This window comes from Mauremys reevesii, linkage group 10 (genome assembly GCF_016161935.1).
Source record: "Mauremys reevesii isolate NIE-2019 linkage group 10, ASM1616193v1, whole genome shotgun sequence".
NCBI lineage: Eukaryota > Metazoa > Chordata > Testudines > Geoemydidae > Mauremys > Mauremys reevesii.
Window position 1 is genome coordinate 21113775 of NC_052632.1, and position 19479 is coordinate 21133253.

The 19479-nt window shown below is 42.7% G+C and overlaps 1 long non-coding RNA gene across 2 annotated transcripts in view; it reads right to left on the reverse strand.

The window, feature by feature from the left end:
• The window catches only part of LOC120372889, a 242721-nt gene that overhangs the window by 206246 nt on the left and 16996 nt on the right, over positions 1–19479 (reverse strand). Inside the window, exon 2 of one of the 2 annotated variants that reach the window (XR_005585243.1) lies at positions 13342–13557. The exons of the other annotated variant lie outside the window; for it this stretch is intronic. This is a non-coding gene — a long non-coding RNA (uncharacterized LOC120372889). The remainder of the gene's footprint in view (positions 1–13341; positions 13558–19479) is intronic. 2 annotated transcript variants of the gene reach the window in all.

Consider the following 19479-nt stretch of genomic DNA (forward strand, 5'->3'; position numbering starts at 1 on the left):
CACACAAAAACGAACACCCTAGCCCAGCCCCTTCCCCAAGGCCATGCCCCCTGCCCTACCCCTTCTCTGAGGCCCTGTCCCCCGCTCACTACATTCTCCCTCCCTCAGTGGCTCACTCACTTTCACTGGGCTGGGGCAGAGGGTTGGTGTTCGGGAGGGGGTTCAGGCTCTAGGGTGGGGCCAGAAATGAGGGGTTCAGGGTGCAGGAGGGGTCTGCGGGTTGAGGCACGGGATTGGGGTGCAGGGTGGTGAGGGCTCTGTCTGGGGCTGGGATGAGGGGTTTGGCGTTCAGGAGGGACCTCCAGGCTGCGGGGTGGGGCAGAGGGATTCAAGGTGTGGGAGGGGACTCTGAGCTGGGGCAAGGTGTTGGGGTGCAGGGAGGGTGAGGTGAAGGAGGGGCCTCCGGATTTGGGGGGGCTCAGGGCTGGGGCAAGGGGTTAGGGCGTGAGCTTATCTCTGGTGGCTCCTGGTCAGTGGTGCAGCGGGGCTAAGGCAGGCTAGTCCCTACTTGTCCTGACTCTGTGCTGCGCCCCGGAAGCAGCCAGAAGGTCCGGTGCGGCAGGCTGCTCTCACCGGCAGACACTGCCTCCACAGCTCCCATTGGCCGCAGTTCCTGGCCAATGGGAGTGCAGAGCTGGTGCTCGGGGCAGGGGCAGTGTGCAGAGCCCCATGGCCCCCCCACCTAGGAGCCAGACCTGTTGGCTGCTTTCGAAGCACAGTGCAGAGTCAGGACACGTAGGGACTAGCCTACCTTAGCTCCACTGCACCACTGAACAAACTTTTAATGGCCCGAGTGGCATTGCTGACCAGAGCCGCAAGGGTCCCTTTTTGACCGGGTGTTCCGGTTGAAAACTGGACACCTGGTCACCTTAAATAAAGGTACCTTTGAGATGGAGGATAAGTAGCAAACTGAACATAGGTGGGGGTATGAGAGTCAATATGTTGGTGCAATGGTGCCCCTTCTGGCCAGATGTGGCATGGCACCTGAGCTCACTCAGCCCAGCCTGGGTATTAATCTATTCCTGGTGCCCCGGAACCTGAAAATCCTGTCTGCTCTTATGTCCAGCAAGAGGTTGGTAGGGGAACCCAAGAATTCCAGCTCAGGGCCCTTATGCTAGGTAAGCCAAATGAGGGTTCAAACATTCTAGCTGTGCCCTGAGCTCTTTCCTGCCTTCCCCCAGGTTTCTGCCAGCTCTTTGGGTTGTTGGTCTGCTCATCTCTTTCTAGGGTGTTGTCCCCGAGTAGCTCTTCAGCAGCTTGCTGGCAGGAGTTCCCTCCTCTAGTCCTCTGGTAGCCACCCTACTTCCCATCCCTTTTATCCTCCCAACTGCTGTGAGGCTGCCAATTAGCAGTGGCCAGTGGGGCCTGTATTAACCCTTTGGTTGCAGGGCCGGAGTGGGGTACATACACCCCACAAAAGGGTAATTTGGGGGAAAAGGACAGCAGGGGGCAAATGAATCAACATCTACCCAGAACAGACATAATCTCAGTTTTGAGAGACCCAACACAATACCCCCTTTTCCTTCCAGGAAGGTGGATGGGATTTAAATTTCTGTTTCAATTAGATGTGCCCAATCTATGCAGTTTGGCTCTAAACCTAAACTTCCCTGAAGATCCTGGGTTTGGGATCCAGTGATCTGGTTCAGGTCTCTTATAGAGAGACAGGGCATCCAGAGCAAAGTTTCCCTAGTGTTGAAGGAGTTTTAGTCATGCCCATGTATTAATTATATGCCTAAAAAAAGCTAAAGAGTTGAATCAGTGCTACTGGGACAGGAACTTATGATTCCAGGGAATCTTAGAATTTTCAGCCACTATCAATCTAAAATGATTGCTTCTTAGGATCTATTGGGTATCCCACAATGTTCACAGTCTGACGGGGAAGGGAGAGGGCTAGTGGATTAAGAAAAGAGGAGATAACAGTGTCATTTCTAGAAGATCATTTTTTTTGGCTTCACTCTCTTATTTCCATATGGACCAGATTGCTGCTGCTCGGTAGAAAAATGCTTCTCAGTCTTTTGATGCTCTTTCAGCTATTCTTTGCATGAGTGAACATCACTTCTGCTTCTGGCTGAGAGGCACGAAAGCCAGAGATCATTCTGCATAAGCCACTGCATGGAGGCACTGCTATCTAGGAGCATGCATTTTGTTGTATCCTTGGGGCAGCCGGTGTAGGAAGCAATCACTTGGAGGCCAGAGAGCAGGCAGCTAACCAAAACCTCCATTTTATTTACAGATATACAGAGAGCTCACTCAGCCGGTTGAAACCGGCTGAGCTATCCCTTAATAGTCTAACTCAGTTGCCATAGTAACAAAACCCATGACAACCAAATACACAACATATTCCTCCCCCCCAATAAGAACATCCCCTAAATAAAACACACACTAAACTAGAGAAGGAGGGTAGACTGCCTCCATTCCCGGCTAAACCCTGGGGATTATTTTGCCCCATAACCGTGGGTTCGCCCTAACTAAAGATCCAGCCGATGAGGAGGCCTTCTGTCTCTAGGTGGATTACGGCGAACTTCTGGTGTTGTTGCACCCGAAAGTACTAGGGGCTCAGGGTCCGCAGCACGAATAGGTGAGGAGGTGGTATCAGCTCGTGCTGGGCAAAGGGGTATCTCAGCTGCCGGCAGTAATGGAGGAGAACAGTCAGGAACAGGTGACTCATGATTCGGTGTCTCACCAGGAGGGGTGAAGTCAGACCCCTCAACTGCAGATGGGTCCTGAAGACTGGCATGACCTGGCAACAGCTGATCTACATGTCGCCGCCAGGTAAGATTCTCTGCAGTCCGGACTGTATAGGAAACAGGTCCTGTTTGAGTGATGACTGTGGCCGGGACCCATTTAGCTCTGGAAGTATAATTCCGAGCCAAAACTGGCTGCCCTGGGCTAAAGGTTCGGTCTTTTGCTCTGGGTGCCCGTCTGATGACTTGATATTGCTGCTGACGTTGCACAGTTTGTCTGGGTTCAGAAGGTTTCAGCAGATCAAAGCAAGTGCGCAGCTGTCGTCCCATCATTAGAAAGGCTGGGGAAGCCTGGGTTGTAGCATGAGGTGTGTTTCTATAGGAAAGTAAGAAGGTATCCAGACGCTTTTGAATGGAGTGTTGTCCCTTTGCTGATTTCAAAGCGTTTTTCATGGTCTGCACAAATCTTTCAGCTAATCCGTTGGTGGACGGATGATATGGTGCTGACGTGATGATGTGTATCCCATTTGCCTTCATAAAATTTTGAAACTCCTGAGAGACGAACTGCGGTCCGTTGTCGCTCACATGTTGTTCTGGCAGACCAAAACGACTAAAGAGTCCTCGTAGTTTTTGGATAGTACTCTCTGCAGTAGTGGACTGCATTATAGAGACTTCTGGCCATTTAGAATGGGCATCTACTGCCACCAAGAACATGCTTCCTTCAAGGGGGCCAGCAAAGTCAACATGAATACGTTGCCACGGGTTTTCAGGCCAGTCCCATGGGTGTAGGGGTGCCCACTGGGGTGCATTTCTTACACCCTGACATGACATACAAGCTTTTGCCTTCTCTTCAATAGCACTGTCCAATCTAGGCCACCAAAAATAGCTTCGTGCAATTTCCTTCATGCGCACTATTCCACGGTGACCGGAATGTAGCTGTTCTAACATCTGTGATCTCAGGGGTGGTGGAATAATGACACGCCTCCCCCACAACAACCAACCAGATTGGACCGATAACTCCGTCCGCCTGGACATGTAGGGAACAAGGTCGGGTGAGACCGGAGAGGTTTGTCGAGATTTTCCATGCATCACCAGGTCCATAACTTGGGATAATACTGGGTCAACGCGGGTTGCCTTCTTTATCTGAGCAGCAGTGATGGGTGTATTCTCTACCTGTTCAAAGTAGAAGATTTCCTTTTGGGCACTATCTTGATGTTTGACCGGTAAAGGCAACCTTGAGAGGCCATCTGCATTGCCGTGCAGAGTGGATTTCCGATATTTGATTTCATGTGTGTGTGCAGAAAGTATCAATGCCCAACGTTGCATATGACTAGCAGCTAATGGGGGAATGCCTGTGTAGGGTCCAAAAATTGATGTCAGAGGTCGATGGTCTGTAAGAAGAGTAAACTTTCGCCCAAACAGGTACTGATGAAACTTCCTAATTCCAAAAACAATTCCTAATGCCTCACGTTCGATTTGGGCGTAGTTAGTTTCTGTTTTGCTTAGAGTGCGTGAAGCAAAAGCAATAGGTCTTTCTTCTCCCGAAGGCATAATGTGTGACACGACCGCTCCCACTCCATAAGGGGAAGCATCGCAGGCCAATTGCAGGGGTAAGGATGGATCAAAGTGCGTTAGAACTTCAGAATTTAACAATGCATCCTTAGCTTTGTTAAATGCAACATCACAGGCTTCAGTCCACTTCCAGGCCTTGTTCTGCCCAAGGAGCTCATGAAGTGGTTTTAGCAGTGTGGCTAACTGTGAGATGAACTTTCCATAATAGTTCAGTAGTCCTAGAAATGAGCGTAGCTGGCTTACATTTCAAGGTGGGGGAGCCTCCACAATAGCTTTAACTTTTGCAGGGGCCTTATGAAGACCTGCAGAATCGATGATGTGTCCCAAATATTCAACAGAGGGCTTGAAGAATTCACACTTGTCTTTGCGAACTCGTAGGCCATACTCTTCCAGTCTTTGTAGGGTAGCCTCTAAATTCTTTAAGTGATCCTCTTCATTTCTTCCAGTGACCAGGATATCATCCAGATAGCACTGAACTCCTGACAAGCCACACAAGATCTGGTCCATAGCCCTCTGGAATAGGGCGGGAGCCGATGTGATTCCGAAGGGTAGGCGACAGTATCGATAAAGCCCCTTATGAGTCACAATAGTCAACAGCTCTTGGAACTTTTCATCGACGTGCATCTGTAAATATGCTTGACTCAGATCAATCTTACTGAACTTTTGTCCCCCAGCCAGGCCTGCGAAGAGGTCATCGATGCGGGGAAGCGGGTATTGCTCTGCACACAACACTGGGTTGACAGTGACTTTAAAATCACCGCAAATCCGGAGAGCCATCTTTCTTCACTATTGGAACGATAGGAGTGGCCCATGAGCTATGGGTAACTGGTATTAGGACTCCATTGGTGACCAGGCGCTCCAGGTCTGCTTCAACTTTTGGCCTGATGGCATATGGCACAGTTCGAGCTTTCAGATATTTTGGTGGACTGCCAGGTTTAATGTTCAATGTCACAGTGATTCCCTTCATACTTCCCAAATCATCTCCAAAAACAGCAGCATGTTTCCTTAGTATAGGGGTTAGACTGGTTTCCTCTTTAGTCATCCGGTGCACTTCTGCCCAGTTCAGCTGAATCTTCCCAAGCCAAGACCTACCCATTAAGGCTGGGTAGTTACCTCTCACCACAAACAGTGGCAATTTAGCCGCCTGTCCATTGAGCTCCACCTTAACATCAATAGTGCCCAACATGGGCACAGCTTCACCTGTATACGTCTTCAGAACAGTTTTTGTTGCCTTAAGCGGAAGATGCTGTAGCTTTTCCTTATACACAGTCTCCGGAACCAGCGAGACAGCTGCACCGGTGTCTAGTTCCATGCGTATAGGTTTGCCCTCCAATAAGGGGGTTACCCAGTATTCATGTGAGCCCGCTGCCAAAGACAAAACATGCAGTGGCACTTCCTCTTGTGAGGAGGTGTCACCTTGATCATCCTGGGTCTGCTCTAGGGTATGCAAGGTTCCTCTTTTTGTCGGCCAGACCACAGGCCTCTTTTTCTTTTGTTTACAGGCATACTCAATGTGTCCCTTTTTGCCACAGTGTTGACACACCAGGTCCTTACACCAGCATTCTGATGCCTGGTGACCCAGCTTACCACAGCGGTAACATTGTTGACTCTGCACCGTTTTGTGGGTCAGTTCTTGTGACAATTTTTGCACCCTAGGGGATGCACCGATGTATTGTGCCTCCCTTGTAGCCAGTTCCATGGAGACAGCAATATCAACAGCCTTCTCTAATGTAAGCTGAGCCTCTGTCAGTAGGCGCTTCCGTATAGCTTCACTGCAGAGGCCACACACTAACCTGTCACGCAGGGCATCATTTAACATCTCTTTAAATTCACAGTGTTCTGCTAGCTTTTTTAAAATGGCTACAAATTGTACAACTGTTTCATCTTCCTTTTGGTCTCTTTTGTGGAACCTATATCTTTCAGCAATTACCAGTGGTTTGGGGGAGAAATGAGACCCCAGGATTTCCACAATGTCACTGTAAGATTTAGTCTCAGGCTTAACAGGGTGTAGTAAGCTGCGTAGCAGAGAGTAGGTTTTTGCCCCTACAACAGTTAAGAATATTGGCACCTTCTTCGCTTCTGTAATGTCATTTGCAATACCAAAAAGCTCAAAACGCTCAGTATACACATGCCACTGCTCTGTATTCTCATCAAAAGGCTCCAGGGGCCTGGTCAGAGTAGCCATGATTTTTAGTTTCACTTTCACAGTCAGTGCAACAAGCAGCTTTTTTTCTTTGTTTGGTCTTTACCTTGACTTCTACTTCCTTCTGTTACTGGAGCAGCACCAGGATCCCATCCTCGTCGCCAGTGTTGTATCCTTGGGGCAGCCGGTGTAGGAAGCAATCACTTGAGGCCAGAGAGCAGACAGCTAACCAAAACCTCCATTTTATTTACAGAGACAGAGAGCTCACTCAGCCGGTTGAAACCGGCTGAACTATCCCTTAATAGTCTAACTCAGTTGCCATAGTAACAAAACCCATGACAACCAAATACACAACACATTTCTCTTAACTCTTGTCTCCAGTTTCTTCAAAAATCACTGGGGATAGGAAGGAAATCTAAGATTTCCTTGCAACCCACCCCTTCTAACAAACCTGTCCATACTCTGTATGTTTCCCCCATTGTTGTTTTGGTTTATTATGTTATCTTTTGAAAGTGCTCCATTCTGCCTCTGATATGTCTATTGTACTTCCTCCACAGCTCCAGCCTAGGTACAGCCATTCTTATGATCACAAATGTGATTACATCACTTCTTTAATTGAGTCATACTACTTGGTGCAGCAAAACGGTGCTGAACACCGACGAGTACAATATTCTTCGCATAGGCAATTACACAAGATGCTCACTCATGGAAGTTTGAAAAAAAGTTACTTGGAAGTGCTATGGACAATTGAGTGTAGCATTTGACTGACCCCCTCCTTTGCTCTGTCCATATGCTGCTCCTCTAACCTTACATTCTGCTTCCCTAGTGATTTTGCAGATGGCTATATAGGCAGATGGACTAGAAGTTCATATTATGAACATGCAGCAAAGCAAAATCCATGATTTTGCACAGCTTCAATTACCAGGATCTGCAGAGATGTCAAAGACATGCTAGTCCCCATTCAGCAATATGCTTTGATTGCTAATTAATGCAAACAGCTTGTTGTCTACAGTAATACACAATTACTTTTCAGTGACCAAATGGCTTACAACAATTTCAACAAGCAGTTCAGGAGCCAAAAGCATTCCATAAATAAGATGCTGACACTGAGCGGTGTACTTTTATTTAAAGATGTAATCATACAGACATCTGGTAAACTGCTTATTTAATAATGCTCAGCAACATGGGAGTTGGCATCTGATAAATGTCTGCTAACTGGCAAGTTATCAGCAAAACAGGTAGCCAAAGGTAGGAGTGGAACCAGTATCGGGGGGGGGGGGAGGGGAGATGACCAAACAAGTTATGCCAATGACCTGTAATGGCTTCTTTCTGGTCCATTCACTCTTGCAATAAAAAACTGTACTCTCTCTCAGAAATAATCATGGGATAGAGCCAAGAACTAATGAGATGTTTATTTTACTATCTATATGAGAAGGGGATCTCTTCCTTATAGAAAAGGAGTATAGAATGCAATTACGATTACTAAAATGAATTCATGATCAAAGAACAAAGCTGCTGATTTACTGTAAGTACTACAGACACATCAGAGATGTCATTTAGTTAGAGCATGGGTCACTTCCCCTCCCACCCAAAAAAGCACATAAATCTGTGGCAATATAAAGAACGCTAATTATCTTTCTAGAAATGATCGCCTCAAGGCCAAACATTTTCTGAAATGGCCTCCTTGCAATAAACACGTCTGCAAATCAGCCTTTTAAGGGCATCATTCATGTTTTGTGCTCACATAATCCAGACACTATTGCAAAGAGAGAAGAGAACCGAGACACACATTCTCCAGTGCAGAAGTCCATTGCCAGAACTGGATGGGACCAGGAAGTGAATGTGGCAAAGGATTAAAGATTAATCGGATTTTCTGTTTTATACATGGATTGTCAGTGTTTAGTATTTGTTGCATCTGGACAGAGATTTTGCAGGAGATCCAGGTTAGGCAAAAGAAACAGGTTTAATTTACAAGGGAGTTTTGTGTAATTAGAGGACACAGATATAAACCAGCACAACCTCTGGCTACATTCTCTTCATGCTGCTTCAGGCTTTAAACTCTAAAAACAAATACTATAAATAACGAACAGCAACAAACAGGGCAGCTTTCTGGTTTCCAAAACTCCCAGGGCTGGCTGCTAACAGGGGCGGCTCCAGGCCTCAGCACGCCAAGCGCGTGCTTGGGGCGGCATGCCGCTGGGGGCACTCTGCCGGTCGCTGGGAGGGCGGCAGGCGGCTCCGGTGGACCTCCCGCAGGCGTGCCTGCGGAGGGTCCACTGGTCCCGCAGGCATCCCTGCGGGAGGTCCACCAAAGCCGCGGGACCAGCGGACCACGGGACCAGTGGAACCGCCGCAGGCACGCCTGCGGGAGGTCCACCGGAGCCGCCTGCTGCCCTCCCGGCAACCGGCAGAGCGCCTCCCGCAGCATGCCACCCTGCTTGGGGTGGTGAAATGTCTAGAGCTGCCCCTGGCTGCTAACAGTAAACCCCTTTCTCTTTCCACTGTGAAAATATTCCAGCCTCTTTCTAAGGTCCTCAGCTTAGCTGGATAGGCTGCACTTGGTTAATTTTTCACCACATTTGTCTAGCACCAATGCAGCTCCACTGGTGCTAGTAGAATGGAAGCTCTAGTGTAGCCCAGGTGCAGGTAGTTTGGTAGTAAACTTTTCTCTGAGTAGGACTAGATGACAGGGTGGTAAAACACCCATGTTTGGCCTACACGGGTGTTAACATCACTGTTAGCACTAATGAAGCAGCACAGGTTCATAAGAATACTTATACAATTTCCTAGTACAGGCATAACCACAATGGCACACCCAAATGGGACTCCAGAAATCCCAGGCCATTATAGAATTATAGAAATATAAGGCTTAAAGAGGCCTCAAAAGGTTGTCAAGTCCAGCCCCCTCCGCTGAGGCAGGACCAAATATACCTAGATCATCTATGGCAGGTGTTCATCAACCTTTTCTTAACAGCCTCCAATGATGGGGATTCCACAACCTCCCTTGGAAGCCTATTCCAGTGCATTACTACCCTTATTTATACTTAGAACATCCTCCTCCCCCCCCCACGCCCCAATATCTAACCTAGTTTCCCTTGCTGTCTCCTTGAGAAAATTCCATCTCTCCTGAATTCCTTTTACCCTGAGATTTTCTTCCTATGGGACCTTCCCTACCTGTTCTCTGAATCTATTAATGTCGACTTTTTTGAAGTCCATTGTCTTTATTCTGATTCTCTGACTCCTTTTCCTTAGGATCATGAAAGCTATCCTGTATGATCACTGTCACCCAAGTTGCCTTCCATTTTCAGATTCACCACCAATTCCTCCCTGTTGGTCAGAATCAAGCCTAACATGATTTTCCCCTGGTTACATTCTCCACTTTCTGAAACAAAAAAGTTGTCCCCAATAGACTAACAGACATTTTGCAGCATGAGCTTTCGTGGGTGAATACCCACTTCTTCGGATGCAAGAACTTGCATCCGAAGAAGTGGGTATTCACCCACGAAAGCTCATGCTGCAAAACGTCTGTTAGTCTATAAGGTGCCACAGGATTCTTTGTTGCTTTTACAGATCCAGACGAACACGGCTACCCCTCTGATACTTGTCCCCAATACTTTACAATAACTAAATAAAAAAATTTAGTTTTGCAATATTACCTTCCAACAGATGTCTGGTGTTGGTTGGTCAGTCAGACTTCCCCCTCAATAGCACCAATGTGATTGGGTGTACAATTGTGTGCTGTGGGCCCTCTCCAAGGGGCACCAAAAGTCCTGTAGATGCCATCACATACCATTTCAAATCCCATCAGGCTCAAACTGACTATACAAGTTAAAAAGCTGCTACTTCAACCGTGCTTTAGTTCAGAAGAGTTTAGTTCAGAAGAATCGAAGACTATTTTTTTCAGATTTGAAGGAAACAAAAAAATAATTATTTGCAGGCTGTTTATTTTGAAGGTGGAATAGGTCCTTTTGCTATTTGGAACAACAGTCAAGATATATTACTCTTTAAATTAACATCACATTAGAGGATTTTTAAGAGTTTAGTTTGGAGAAAAACACTGGAGGCACCATTCTCTTCCCTGGGAGGTTTTATCATCATAAACCTAATGTTAACAATAATCCTGACTAACAGCTGCCATACTGTCCTTGGCTCTGCTATCTTGCATTCATATTGAAACACATGTATGTCTTCTGTTCAGAGGAATCAGAAGAGTAAGGATGTTGTCCATCATAATTAATGTCATACTACACAGACATAATTAAACTGAATTAAAGTTAGCATTATTAGCCACAAGCAAACTGGTTCAAGGTAAAATAAGAATGGACTGTAGTATAAAGCATTAAGCCACAGAAAGAAGTTTAAATTGCAACACACCCTTCAGGATATTTTTCTTTTCCAAACTTCCTGTTAACTCCCATACTGTCCCACACTGAGACAGGAACCAGATGCACCAAGTGAAGCAAATATAGCTGGTTAGATGACAGCAACATAAGTAATATGTTTGCTTTATAAACTATTTCTAGTATTTAGTTAACTAAATTATCTTAAATTCTGCTTTGGTCGTCATGAAAATACTATGATGTCTCCCTCAAACTGAACTTTAATTTTTCTTTTTGGAAGATGGAAAAAGCCTAAAGTAAAATAAAATAAAATAAAATAAATAAATGATCTGATTTCCCACATGCGTTGGTATATTCTGGTATTGGATGGAGGTGCATAAATAAAAATGTTAGACAATGATTAATCTTAGGGTATATCAGATCTAGCTGAAACTAAGAATTAACAGAAATCTCATAAAAATAAAAAATAAAATAAAATAAGCCTCTTCACACAAATTTCCAAACCAGATATCCAAAAGTACAAAGGGTTATTCAAGCTGTTTATCAAATGGAACTTCCAGTCTTTTAGATATTCACCCATCACCATTCATTACTCAGAACTGACTATTGATTTTTATTTTAAGATTAGAGAATATGATTAACATTAAAAATTATCCCAGTGATGCCACACATACCCACATAGAAAGAAAAGATGAGTTTTCTATAAACTGTATGAAACACATTCACATCATATACTGAACCAAATTGAAGTGACTTAGTTTTGAAGTGTTCCCCCAGATGTTGGTGGGGAATGTTCACAGATTACTGATCAAAACTCAGAATTTTGGAATCACTGTTTTTACATTTTTGTACTGAATAAGGATGAAATACCCTTTTTTGGAGGTGGGGGGAATGAAAAGTTCCAACAAAATTTCAATTCCGAAATGTCAGAACGTTTCATTTCAGCTAGACTCAACATCAAATTGTGTTTGCCAGAGCCATCAGGGGAGTTATAGTTTGGGTACCTCATGCCCCTATTCACCAATATGGGCTGAGCTCCTGGCTAGTCTACATCTCCCATGAAGCACTGTGCCCATGGACTCCCAGAATGCACCATGGTGGTTCAGCCAAAAGGCAGACCAGGGCACACCATTGGAGATGTAGTCTGGCCAGGGAGCTTGTCCCTTACAGGAGCATGGGGACATGAGGCACCTGAACTACATACAGAGCTATGGCAGCTCAGGAAGACATAGATTAATGTCAAACTGACCTGAAACTAAATATTTGGATTTTGTTTGACAAGCCAAATGTTTCAATTCAGGTCAATCTAAAACCAAAGTATTTCATTTCATTGGGGGGGGGGAGGGGAAGACTGCAAAACACATTTCCTGTAGAAATTTCCTTATGGAAATTCTCAGTCAGTATTATTTACTGTACTATAAAATCCTGGCACCCCAACAAACATCTAAGAAGGGTCTCAGCTCTAGAAGTCCATCGGTCCTCTTGAAACTTTAAATCTAAATAAGGTGGTGGGGGTTGGATAAAAAGAAGAGAAATGATAGTTCAAAGAAGCTGGAACTTCAAACTCAAACCTCCAAGTGAAGAATCTTGGGGTGGTTTGCTTCTGATCCTTGAGACGCAACTACAGGCATTGGCACAGAGTGTCCCACCCCTTCTGGACCAATGACTAAAGTCTAGGGTGAAAGCCAACACACACACACACGATCCACAGCAGTCAAGTACGGATTCTTCAGTTATAAAGGAATGGGTCTTATTGTGAAGAGCAAAATACAAATGCTTTTAAATGAAAGCAGCACAGACTCAGATCCATCATTTCACCAATTGCAATAGTTATTTCTACCATATTTTCTATCCTTTCCTGGGCCATTGTTAAGCCAGTGCCATGCTAGGGGCTGCTGACATAAAGGGATTGAGTTTTAAAGGGCTTTAACCCATCTTCACAAATGATTGCAGGTACAGTTTTGAGGATTCAGCTATCTGTAGGTGCACCTGAGGACAAGGAGATGATTAACCCCCTGATTGTAGGGCCAATCAGTTACACATCTAAGCACCCTCAATTGTACCCATGAAATTGTGCTCCAATAGCTAGCATGACAAGCGAAGACGGGTCTTAAAAATCAGGCCCTGAAAGGTTATCAACATGATTAATGGAATTCTAACCATCCTCATCTTTTATGTAGTTCCACGCCTACCTTTCCCACTAATTGCCTCTCCTTTCTTGACAATGTCCCTAGTCTCCCCACCATTTTTTCCATTACTATCAGTATCTAAACACAGTTACTGTGAGTACAGTATTGCCAGTCTTGATGTCACTGGAACTGATGATTTTTCCTAGTCTACTCACTAGCCCTTTTGTTATATGCATTATTCTCTTTTTCACTGAATCTCATTTAAACATTCAAACTGACAGTCTATTAGGCACTCTAGTGGCAGCTCCTTAAAAGATTGAAGACTTGTGTGTGTCAGCCCCTTGACACATACAATCTACATGTGGCAAGAAGTGACAAAGAATCTTCTTTTAAAAAAGGAGAGAGATTTACACAGAGCTGATGAAATAGTTTTAAAATTGTGGAAGCTAGAAAGAATGGAATTGCCTGCTTACCAGGGCGTAAGATAGCTATTTTGATTGCTCACACAACAGCAGATCAGGTAGTTCGGAAGACTACTTATCAAAATCAGGGCTGGAAAAGTTTAACTTAAGTAAAGCTGCTCCTGGTCTCAGAAGCCATTATCAGTGTGACAGGAGTTCCTTGCAACTTCCCAGAGCTGTCGACAACCCTTTCAGTGTGTCTCGAAATTACGACAGGCTACCATGCATCTGTAGCAGAAAACAAAAACAGAAACTCTGCTCAAATCAGTGTCAAGAACTTGGAGGAATTCAGCCTGCAGATGTATCAAAGCCTTTGAGTTTTCTGAGAAGATCTTTATTAAGAGATATGGGATTTAAATTGTCTTATATTTTTTCTTGTGGTAACCCAGGAACCCCAGTCATGGACCAGGACCGCATTATGCTAGATGTTGTAAAACCACAGAACAAAAAATGGCCCATGATCGAAAGAGCTTTATAATAATAAAACTACAATACAATGATAAGAACAATAACAACAGTAATTATTTATGTTGCCGGCAAATATTTCTTTATCTTGTATCATTGTTGTGATTTTTCTTGGAAATTATAACAAAAAAGGAAAAGAACTTGAGGAGGTTAATTTGACAAGCAATTTTATTTAGGGATTTTCAGCACTTTGTGTTTTTCTGGAGTGGGTGGGTTTTGCACAAAGCATAGTAGCATTGCCAGTTTCAAAGCCTGCAGGTTGGTTAAGTATAAAAATACAATACTATCTTCCGAACTAGTGATAGCTGATATCCACCATCTTGAATCATACAATTTGGAGAAGAAATCATGCATTACCTGCTGATCTTTTCTTCCTTTCTTTTATGACTTTCTCTCAGTTCTCTCCTGACCATCAATTCCTGCATCCACCTTTTCTATCCCTCTTTTACCCCATGCCTACTTACTTTTTTGGCAAATATATCAAATTCCTGTCATTAGCAATGGTGGAGTTGGGGTAATAATGGAAACGATTACTCATCTACTATTTGATTTGAAAAACTGTGTAGCACTGAATCAATATTGTTCAATCAGTTCTAGAACTCAGTTTGGAAGTGATTCAAACCAATACTACTTGTCCTGTTCCGAAGAGATGAATCATTATTAAGCAGTAATAAAGAGATAGCTCCCAAAGTTTGGTCTTGTTATACAACTTAAAACTCTTTAAAATTAAATTACTGAATATTATCTAAAGGAACAACTGATAGTACTTCGCAGAGATTCTTTTCCTTAAATCTGTAAGTCTCTGGAAAAGGATTTTAGGAAAGTCTAGATTAATTGCACTGCTGGGGGAAGGATTTAATCCTTTACTATCATATAAATCAAGAAAAAAGCCCTTAAACTCAAATCTATGGAACAGAGCATCAGAAAGTCAGTTCACTGTGCATGGAAAACAATGGTACTTGGATCCCTTTCTTTACTAACACGCCTACTCTCCACCTACACTGATTTGCAAGTGAAAAGTTATTGCTTTCTTTTCTAGAACTAAATTCAATCATTGTAATTCTAACACTTATGTGTGATGGTGACGGGCACTATTGAAAAAACTAAGGTAGGCAGTCAGCAGACAATATACGGTATGACAATGCACTCTTCAGTATACATTTGAGTTTATAGACAACCAATATACTGTGTGTCAGTAAAAATTACATTCTGCTATAAAGTTACACAAATGGTATTCACCTAAAAGAACTTTAAGGCTTTATTCTTACTTCTAAGGTTATTTCCTTAATGCTTAGCCCTACTATTCAACAAATCAATTATGTACAGTATACATTGCACCAACCTAGTCATCTAAGAATATCCTTTGCCTCCTTTAGGGGTGAGAGGTAATTTAACTTGCATGCTAGTTCGTTTCTCCTGAGATTGCCAATTTTGTGAAAAACTACAAGATTAGCGTTGTGATGTGAACAAATGGGCATTAGGCAGAGGAATATAACCCTCCCTTCACCCTGAGGCTGATACAAAATACTCCTAACCAATTACTGTCTGAAAAGGTAAAGTATCTTATTTGCTGTTAACAGGTACCATCTAAGCATTCTGGGTTCAGAAGCTGAGATTTTAAATATCTTATTGACAATTGTTTATTCCCATAATACACTATTTCATTGTAATGGTCAAAGTCATTATTCAGTAATACTCTCTGGGAGTATGTATATAATTCAATATATTTCACCACCAATGTGTTACTTCCAATCTTGTCTAATATTGTATCTCCCTCTAAATCCTCTTTTGAGAACATAATTGCTCATTCATTCCCTTAAAACAAACCAGCTTCTCATACACAAAAGCCTTAGTACAGATAAGCATCCTTGTGCAGTTAGTATTTTCAAAAGCTTTTAAAACAAATGCCTGCCACATGGGACAATATCTTCTTGGTGTTGGAAAGAGATAACACTGTGAGTCAAACATTAACAGGTCTGTGCCATTTGTGCACTACAATTAATATAATGTAGTGAGGAGGCTGGGATTATTTGGTATTGTTCAACTGCCTGTGGTACTTGGTTACAGAAAGTACTGTTACCAGTAACAAGTGCTGCTGCTATGCGTAGGCAGGAAGGAAAGCCAAATTTGAATTGCAAACCACACAAAGTTTAAGGGTATTTAGATTCGAGCATACCTCCGATTTTCATGTTTAGATTCCAGCAGCTATTAGCTGAACAGCCTTTGGCTCAAAAACAAATGAAGAAATAGAACCTGGATTTCTAGAGAAGTGGGTCCTATGTTCTGGTGTGTTAGGTAAACCAAAGTCAGCCTACAATAGTACAAAATACAGACTGAAATAGACTTGATACCTTGAGACCTTATTCAGCTGCTTCAGCAGAAATTCATCTTTTACCGGGGTTGGCTTTACTCCATAGTTCTGACCTGATTATTGAAATGTTAAAGAAAAAAATCCTCTCAGAGATTCTTAACTTTGGCTGTACCCTTTAGGCTGTTATTAAATAAAGCCTATTTTCTCTGTGGGCAGATAGGGAAAGATGGGCATACCAGTGAAGCATTAAAACTCAAACTGATCATACATTACATGAACATGGGTGAGAACTTGAAGAGACCGATTAACAATGGCACTGTGGATAGAATCTTCTAAACATACATACACAACTCATTAGGCCATTAGCAGAAGTATTAGCAGCGTGATAGTGCCTAGGAACCCTAGTTGTGGACCAGGACCTCAATACAAACACAGAACAAAAAGAACTATGTTCCATACAAGAGAAGGAGTAATATAAAAGAGTTGGTTCAAAAACTAACTATAGCTGAACCACTAAGAAATAGTGAATATAATGAACATTCTAGTAAGGCCTGCACAGGACAGTTGGGCAGCCCAATCTGGTAGGACACTAGCAAAGCTTCAACATTAGAAAAAAAACATTATTTTGATATTTAATATAATGTTAATTATGATAAACTTTTTTGGAAAGCATATTTGCAGCTATAGATTTTCTTGGGGAGAGAGAAGGTAGGTAAATCATTTGCCCATGATTGTCACTGAAATGTATAATTTAATAACTAGGACATTTTAAAGAATTAACATATTAGAGAATATACTACATGCAGGAATAAAGGAAGGGGCAAGGGATAGAGACTTGGCAGTTAAGAGTACATGCCATGTCCTCTTTAAATGTAAAATAGTCTGTTTTAAACAAATTTAGAGGACTTGCCTTACAATGAATTTCTTAATTTTTCTATTACCATCAACTTTGAACTTCTACCATTATAATGCATGATTTTCCACAAAATTTACCATGATAAAATGTTAGTGCTCACAATGGAGCACAGACAGTCACCTCTTTTCTCCGTATGTTTTCTTCCTTAACTTTCCCTTCTCTCTCATGTTTCTCTTAATTAGGCTACTGTGGAAGCAACTTTCCGCTTGCAATTATTGGCTTTATGCAAATACTGTATAAATCCCAGAGACAAAATCCTTGACATGGATTTGCAATGCCATTATGTCATCTTAATGCCAGATGCAGAGGAGGATGAACGCTCTATCAGACAATGTCAGCCTCTTCTACTCACGACTTCATGTTCATGCTAGGAAACATTCAGAGCTTCAGCTATGTTCAAAATCACTTTACAACTTCCCTTAGTCTCTCAGTATTCTGAGGAGTCTCTCAGTAACAAGCACCACATGGAATAGTGACGGAATCTGGCAACACAATGAAAAACCTTAATATCACTTCTTTCACTTTGAAACTCCAGCCTGTAATTTTAGTTCCCTGCATGAAATGGCAACCCTCAAGACTAATTTTGCTGCCATCAATAATTATGGTCAGGGATTTTGAAAACAATCTACACACAGTTACACTAAACCTTGAAAGCCTTTAAGTATGTGACCTTTAGAAACATATGAAAATAAATTTCTCTCTCTCTAGTGCTGTCAATTCATGTCAGATAGTTGACCAATAAAGACCAGTTTATCTTCACTGAACAAGATGGTAGGACTATTATGAGTGAATAATATACTCTACAATCATACCTCTCAGATGCAGAGAGGCAGTTTAGCACAGAGTTAATCTGTACAGTAGTGAACGGAAAGCGTTTTAGCTTTAACATGTGTTCTACATTAATAAGCTACCTCCCCCCACATCTATTTGATCTTCTCTCTCTCACTCATTGGCCGACACAGCAACCCGGATGGTATGCAATCACCTTAAATTCAACACAGCTAAAACTACAGCCATCCTGCACCTCAGTTAACGCCTCCATCCTCCTAGTCACCTAAGCCTACATGCTACAAGTCATCTTTAACTCCTGGTTCTCCTCCCTCTCCAAATATCCAAGCTGTGACCAAATCCCTTGACAGTATCACTATCCCTATGGCAGAATTAGTTGTGCATGCCCTTATCCTTTCCTGTCTCAGCAAACAAACTTCTCGTCACTGGTCTTCTTCATACCCACCTTGTAGCTTCCTCTGCCCCTGTCCAAAATGCCACAACTAAAGTTGTAGAGATATGTTTATGAAAAATTGTGATTTGAAGATGCTCCCTCATAAGGGACTGTGTTGTGAGTGTGGGAATTCGGGGGCTCAGTGAAGCAAAATTACAATTCTTGAACTGTCCCAGAAACATACATGAAAAAAATCTCCTTTTGTTGGACCTCTTCAGCCAGTTTTGGAAAGTTCAGAGTCTTCCCAATGTATAGAACTCTGAAATACCACTGGTCACCTTGAAAATATGAAAGAATAACTTCCCAGTTCTCTCCAGAATTTGCTAGAACTGTGAGACAGAATAAAGGTAAGCAACAACAACCCCTCTGGCTACTGTCTGAAGTATTAATATTGTTCTAGAGAGAGAGTCGTGTTATTTGTACACTTGCTGTACTTTAACCTTTTCTTATCTTCTATCTCTTTAGATTTAATTGACACACAGTTGTTCTGCTGGTGGAATTAATAACAGGGCTGTACTGGATTCATGGTTCAAACACCTAGGGAGGTGTTTGCTGGTGCAGAAATAAAGTCCACACAGACGCTTCATTTGTCTTCATCATGAAAGAATTTTCCACACACACACACAAAAAATCTGAATTAACATTTCAAAGGAGTAAAGAATAAAAATTCTTTCACTAACCTCTGATGAGTTCATAATCAAATCCATCAGCAACTTACTAGGGTAGCACAGAGGCTATAATTTAGTTGTATTTTCCTATGTGCTCTTTCAGAGAAAACAAACCGATATTTTTTTAGTGTCCTCTGGGACTGTGCCTCCAGTTCCTTCTGCCCCCCCAGCATAACACTAGGTTTTGTTTTTGTTTTGGGGTTTGTTTATTTTTTGTTTGGGCCAACAGAGAATTCTATCAGTCTTCATTTCCCACAGTGCTTGGTGTCTAGAAAAACAGACTAAACTGTGTGGAAGTACCATCTTTCCTCATTAGCAAGAAGAAGAAAAAAATGTAAGTATGACTTTCACTCTCTTCACAAATTCATAAAGAGGCTAACGATGAGACAGTTACATACACACACAGCTAATAGCTGATGCTGCAGCCATTCTTCCTCCATCATGACTATTATATGTATAATAAAGCAGCCTTAGGTCATTCTGATCACTGCCAGAATATCATCTCCGGTGTGCTCTATGTTAATTAACTTTTATGCTTGTTGATTAAAAACAGATGTAATATATTGGT